Below are 7,695 nucleotides of genomic sequence, written 5' to 3'. Positions count from 1 at the left end.
GAAATGTAGCGAGCTTTTTTGTCCCCAATCCGTTATGTTTCGTTTATCTTTTATATATATATATATAAATTTATCAGGGGTTTTTTTCAAGGTGGGGATTTCTTAATTTTTTATTTTTTTTTAAAAATTTTTTTGGGGGGTGGAGATTTCATTGTGTAAGATTAAAAGAACACAGGGAAAACCGGGGCGATTTAACGAATGAGCGTACCAATCTTGACACAACTTAAGTGCTCCCTAAAGCTGATTATAAGGCCTACTATAATAATTGTACTTGTGCAGAACGAATATTGTCATGAGCAGGCATAGCTTTCAACAACACCGAAAAGGCACAATATTAATTAAAGATTAGGCTATGTTTCCTGCGTACACAACATTTGTCTTCTTCTACATGAACCAGAAAGCAAAAGCAGAGATAAATACGTCCTGTTGAAAGCGACAATGAGTCGAAAAACGATGGAAATCCACTGAAAGATAATTAATTACATAATAAGCATGCTTCTAGAACATTACATTTTGAAAACCTTACGATACCAGTTTCATTTTAATAGATTTTCGTTCAACTTGTTTTCAGGATCCCCCCCCCCCTCACACACACAAGCACACGCACGCACGCACTTACACTAGTACTAACATCTTCTGTGCGTGAAAGATGTTCGATCAATTCTGTAGGTTTCTTGTATGTAGTAAAGGGACGTAGCTTGTGCATTTTCTAGCCAGTACATAGAAAGCTGGGTTACCTCTCCTAGTTTTGCTGGCCCTTAATTAAAACAGGTGCACACGGGTGAAAGAAGGCGTCAATGGAATCAGGCTAGACATTGTTTGCAGAGCACAGGTACAAATGAACAAGTTTTTTAAAAAATGATAATAAAATTTTAATGCCAGTGGTAGAAATTCGTGTTGGGGGGGGGGGGGGGGGCTACACCTGAAGGCTATCTCGCTTATTACTGGACCGAATTTTACCAAATTTCACACATATAACAAGCATAATAAGGAGTCTTAAAAACTGCAATAAAATTTGAGAAAAAAGTTTCGTTTCCATGGATACTGCGGCCATATTGGATTTTGTTGACATGTCTTACGTAATGAATACCGCACTTACTGCTCTTGGAAATTGATTTTTTTCTTGCATGCATGTTAACAAACATTAGATCTAAAAATTTGTCTGTTGTTTTTTTCCTAAACGAATTTTTTAAAATTTTATTAATTTTTTTCTGAGGCACCATTCAATTTTGCGAAAAATCCGTGAAAATTCACACTCAAGACACCACCAACAAAAAACTATATAAAAAATATCAAAAATTCAATAGACAAATTTTTAGTATTACATCTTCTCTTCATTCTGTGAAAATTTCATGAAAATTGGATGAAAAATGGTGGAGTTATTTTAAAAAAGTATAGAGAAAAGTCACTTTTTAGAAAACGGCCGGTAAAGAAAAATAAAATATTGACTTTTTGAGGAAATGGTGGTGATAAACATGCCTGGTATGGGGGTTCTTATGCGATGAAATAGTTGTAGGAGAGGCTGAGAAGGTTAAAAATGCCTACAACTCAAATTCCATAATTTTGAGCCGAATCGGGGCTTTGAGAGTGTAGCCCCCCCCCCCCCCCCCCCCCCCCCCCCCACCCCTTAAGAGGTTTCAAGACATCGTGGCGTTTCAGAAAACCGTCGTTGGAAAGGAGAAAGGCATTTGAAGGGTGGGGTTGAGGATCGTAGGCCTGCAGCAGTCCTAGAGAGGAAGAACTTACAACGTTCCCTTGCTATTACACAAAATAGATAAAAGAGGAAAACAAACAAGTTATTCAACAGAAGCCTATAAATTCAAAAGCAAAATGAAGAGGCATAGTTTACAGTACATTTTTAAAAAGTACCTACATGTGATAGAACGTATTAGAAGATAACAATAAATACAGAATGTATTATAGGAGATGACAAATTTTACTGACTTTGAAAATGCCACACCCTGAGATTTAGGAGACTGGTGAATGCCTAGAAAAGGGTGCTGTGTAGGAAGGAAACACATTTTGAATGCATGTTGGAGTATTTGCGTATTCTTCGGTCTGCGTTCTGTGAATATCTGCTGTAATTTAATTATAATACCCATGCAAATGAACCCTGTTCGTTACATGACGTGCAGAGCAAACCACAGGAACAAAGTCCAGATCAAGGGCAGGGGAACTAACTCTAGACTAAACAATACTTTTCGTAGGTTTAGTCGATCTCTTTTGTGCGGTTATTGCCTATACATCTACCAACAATTCTAATTGCCATAATTCAACAATCGTGTAACAAAACCTTTGTTTAAAAAAATTAAAATTTCAGGATTGAAAGTCTAATGCCCCTTGATGTGGGATAAAAAGTTTTTGTATTATTTTGTTCTACAAAAATCAGTTGTCTGCCTTTTTTCTGTGTCCAGTGTGAAAGAGTTATTCTTAAAAGTCGATTCCTTGATGCTACCTATAAATCCTGTGTCAAATCCGTTAACTATATATTCGTTAACCCCATGTTACAGGTTAATTTCTGGGCCAAGTTAGAAAAGTGAAATATGTCCAAAAAAGGAGTTGTGATATTTATGGCGATTACGCAACTCGTCAAAGCAATGCAAGATTTTAAGATAGCCAGTTGTCCCCAGTAGGCTACGTGCTTGCAGTTATCGACTATGATTTATTTTTAAGTGATTGATAGATGACAAATTATAATGATTAGATTTTTTTAAAAAGTATTTACATTTGTAACGAAGGAACTGGAAAGAAACTAAACGACATCCCGTTTTGAAAAGGACAGCGAAGTGGAGAGTGATTCATGCCAAGCAAGAAACTGTTTTTCCTCCAAATTATACTCTCATGAAATCTCCTCGTAGTTTGAGCTACGAAGTGAAAGATGAACAACCTCAAAATGAAACTAGAAAATATTCTTTACCGCCAGCTTTCACATAAAATATAACAGGGCCTCAAACTATACTATGCTACCATACAACTGGTATGACTACTATTAAAATGCGTAAAGCAAAATGCTTGTTTCTATGCTATGGGTAACATAAAGAATGTTTATTCAAAAATCGCCTTTACGGCTTGCAGTACAGATTGATGTACCTTGGCAGGAGTGTTGTGGGGAAGTATGCTCCTCTGGAAAGTATTTCAATAACTAATTTCAAGATCAAGCCTCAGTGATGAAAAGAGCTATGTCGCTGGCAAAGCACAAAATAGTATTATCAAGGAAGCGTTATTCTTGCTCATGATCAATAGACGTGTTAGAAATAATTATCCAAAGTCTATCGTGACGTACAATGACGCAGGGGGGCGTTTGTTGATGGATTTATCTTCGGTAGAACTTCGGCGATGACTGTGTAGTTGTCTGGTAGACTATCGAAGCTATGTCAGTGACAGACTGATAGCACTTACTGATAACACATAGCTTTGATAAAGTTGTCTGTCGATCTTGGAGCCGTGGTGGGTTAAGCGCACTTCATACAATCTAGTATAAGCAACTCCCCTGACATTTTGGAAGTCACTCTCACGATTATCTGAGCGATGTGTTTCGCGGTGATAAGTTGATGGTAATGAGGGTAAGATGTTCGTCGATTATTAAGTCATGTCATGCTCGTACGTTGGACTTTTATAGCGAGTTGACCTTCTTTAATCAGACGCTGACAGGAAACAAGAACACCGCCACCACCCAACTCTTTACCACATGACAATAAGAGATGCCACTACAAGACTCAACAAGTACAGCTCATAATATAAAACAGTATCAACTCAGACGATAGTAACTGATTAACAAGGGGTCATTGTGAAAGCACGCAGGAAGACAGTTGAAGGGTAACTCATATCACTGCAGAAGTCACAAAGACACACACACACACACACACACACACACATACATACACACACACACACACACACACACACACACACACACACACACACACACACAGACACAGACACAGACACAGACTCAGACACACACAACACATACACACTCACATACATACACACACATAAACACACCCACACTCACACACACACACACACACACACACACACACACACACACACACACACACACACATACACAAACACAAACACACAAGCACGCGTGCGCATGTACACATACAGAGAGAGACAGGGAGACAGAGAGAGAGAGAGAGAGAGAGAGAGAGAGAGAGAGAGAGAGAGAGAAAGAAAAGCAATAAAAGAGAGAGAGAAAGAGAAAGAAAGAAAAGAAATAAAAGAAAGAGAGAGAGAGAGAGGGGAGGGAGAGAGAGAGAGAGAGAGAGAGAGAGAGAGAGAGAGAGAGGGGGGGGGGGAGTGGCAGACGCATAGGCAGATTGGCCAAAGTGAAAGTGACAAAATTGGCCCTGCTTTTCCAGGCATAATATTAAGCTTAATCACCCTGAAGAAGCAGATGAAATCATCTTAGTTATGATGAGGTTTTTTCCTGGAGTAATGCATTCCCTTTTATCGCGGGACAGCCATTGAACCGAAAACATTGCACTAAATTAAAGTTGCTTTGGCTTCAGTAATTATAAGACTTCAAAAGACCTAATAGTGAAGCTCCCCGATCAAGACGTAAGGTAAAGCACTGAATACTTTCACTACTCAACAAGTGAGCCTTTACTTGAGACACTTAATTTAGTTCTAGGAGACGTCCAAACTGTTCCCAGGGTTTCTCTTTGGGGATTTCGGAAACGCCCCCCTCCCCCTACCCCACTCCTTAGACAGGTCGCCTGTCGGAAAAACTGACCACGAACTTGTGGGTATCGATAAAAGCTAAATGGGACTGTAGCAGTGTAACCGAATGCTCAGTAGAAGTGCATGGGACCAGTGGACGAAGAATTATTATTCGCAAAGAAGAAAATTTCCTTGGAACAGTTTGTCAAGAGTGGGTCGGTTTTAAACTGTTCTATTAAAAAGGCAAGTTTTTTTTTCTCTGCATTAATTGATTTTTATCCCAGGTTAATTATTGACACCTAACATAAATATCGGGCTGAAGACCTATTCCTACCTCTCCGTGGTGAGCAGTGGTAACAAACATCATGCTTTGAGAATTACAAGGAGGATCTCGTGGCCTAGAGGTTGTGGTGCTGGCCTCTCATTCAAAAGTCACAGGTTCGAATTCTCAAAAATTGTCTTCTTTCACCTCCTTTCCTGCTCTCTAGCAATGTTCTGTCGCCTGCTTTCGTCTCCTCTTTCTGCCCCCACCCCGTCACCTCATTTGCCCCCTTCTCTGGGCTCCTGACTCTTTATTCAGCCTTTCTACTGCTACTCCTTGGCTCCTTCTTACTGCTGTCTTCCAGCCATACCCCTGATCTTCTGGTAGGAAAGATCTACACCTAGCCTTGTCGGACAAGGTCAAAAAATCTCGGAGGGCCCGTGTGCAAGTTGCGTACGTTAAAGATCCCTTGGTGGTCTAAAATCGATAAAAGTAGGCTTCGGCCGCCACCGGGACAAAATTAAAAATTTCCTACCAATTAAAAATGTTTGGTGGTCCCGCGCGCTCATATGACCTTACGCAGTTGCGAGCGCTTACACACTTACCAAAACAAAAGAATTACAAGCAGATTGTAAGACGATCAGGAAAAGCACAATAGTTGAAACGAACACACACACACACACACACACACACACATACACACACACACATACACACACACACACACACACAAACACACACCCACAAACACATAACCACACAAACACACACATAAACACACACACGTACACACACTCAATGATCAGGGGTTTAAACGGTCGTTTACGACATTCGATAGCCCACTTCTGTCATAGCTGCAATTATTTGCTATTGATCACAAAAGGAGGGCGAGTCCAGGAACAAACTTTCGGGAGGTAAAGTTGTGACGTCACTCAGGACGAGTACTAATGTGTCCTTTTCATATAGTCCCCTCCCCGCACCCTTCTCTGCTTTTTTTTAAAATAATTTTTTTTTTAACCTTTTAAATACTTGTTTCATACGACAACCCTTTGTTGTTGCTCCGCACACCTTTCTATGGACTAACAAAAGAAATAAAACAATGGCAAGTCGATATATTGGACGAAAATGAGTTTTATTTACTCCAGGAATGAACAATGCAACCCCCACCCCACCCCTACCCCGAACTCCACCCCCACCCTTTCCCAATGCAAAAATGCAGCGTCATAAACATGTCTGTTATGTTTATGTTTATGTTTAAAAATATTCAGTGGTGTGCCATGGTGTCCAGTGACGTCATGCTCTCAGCTGGTTGCATCCTAAGCCCCCGGAGCGTCATCAGCGTCCCGTCCGACTGAACCACAAAATAATTGTTGTGTCACGACACGGTGGAATCTGGCGCTCGTTCGGTTCCGGGCATACAGTGGTATTGGTATCATATGAAAGCTCGTTTATTTTTCTTGCTTTTGGTGAAAACAATACCCGTCTTTCTTGAAAAGAAATCGATATATTATTAGCGATTGGACGAGATGGGGGTCTCTTGGTGTCTGAGATAAAAAATATTAAAAAATTTAAATAGCGAGAAAATGGCCGTAAAGTGACTTCCGGCGCTGTAGTGTCCTTGGAAACTGTAAATTTGTGTGTCCCTTTAAGTTACGTTTTCTGTGAAAACCCACTGGGCATAAAAGGTGTTGAGCCAAAAGACAAAAATTTATATAAAAATATTGCCATTCGGGTGGAAACGTGTCGGTTTCTTCGAGTTCATAATTTTTACGAGTGCCTAGTTTTACCACGATGCCACACAAATGAATTGACTGGCCGGGCTCTTACAAAGCTTGCTTGATGATTAGGACGATCATAGCGAGGACACCGGCAGAGACAGAGCTGAAACAACCAAACAGAGGATGGAAATGTTACTGCACGGAAAACATATTTGTTTGACATTTTCATAATATAAAAAGCGTTTTTGGTATTCGCCTAAAGACGACTTAATTTACTTTACTTTACTTTTCAGATCCAGCGGCCATTTGGGTTCTAGCCCTTCGGTCTGTCGATATGGCAAAGAATTTGCAGGTTTTAATCAGCTGTGCTTTGTCTCTGTATAGAGTATTTCCGATTTCTGGGGAGGCAGGTGGGTGGGCGCTACGCAAGTCACAAAGTGCTTAAAGACGACAGGACGCTCTATTTTTAAGTCTAAGATTTGTTGGTCAAGATTCCTACTAAAATACTCGTGTTTGGGCAAAATATTTGTGAAAAACATGAAAATGTGACTGTTTTAATTATTTTAAGACTTCCTCTAGCTGAAAGCATCAAATGTTGTTTGATGAACAGTGTGGGTGTAAATAAATATATTATAAAAATCAATGAGCCATCCTCACACTTACAGATTATAATGATCACCTTGGAATAGAAACAAAATGAGGAACAAATTGTCTTTTTTTGATGAGTAGAAACCTTCATACGACGTGGTTTTAGTCTGAAATCCACTAGCGAAGTGTTCATTGACGAACAAACAACTACCCGTTAAAGATAGTTAATTTATTCCTTTTTCATCATAAACCGAAATAAACAATACAAGTGTGTGTTCCTTACGAATACACAAGAGATGTGCTTAGCGCGAAAGACTCCACGCTAGAATTCGCAGTAGTCAGTTCAGTTTGTGAACTCGTGATAAATTTGTATATGAAAGAGAGAGAGAGAGAGAGAGGTGGAGAGAGAGAGAGAGAGAGATGTGGAGAGAGAGAGAGAGAGAGAGAGAGAGAGAGAGA

Source organism: Aplysia californica, unplaced genomic scaffold (assembly GCF_000002075.1).
Source record: "Aplysia californica isolate F4 #8 unplaced genomic scaffold, AplCal3.0 scaffold00072, whole genome shotgun sequence".
In the NCBI taxonomy this organism is placed as follows: Eukaryota; Metazoa; Mollusca; class Gastropoda; order Aplysiida; family Aplysiidae; genus Aplysia; species Aplysia californica.
Note: the sequence above shows the minus strand (reverse complement) of the source record.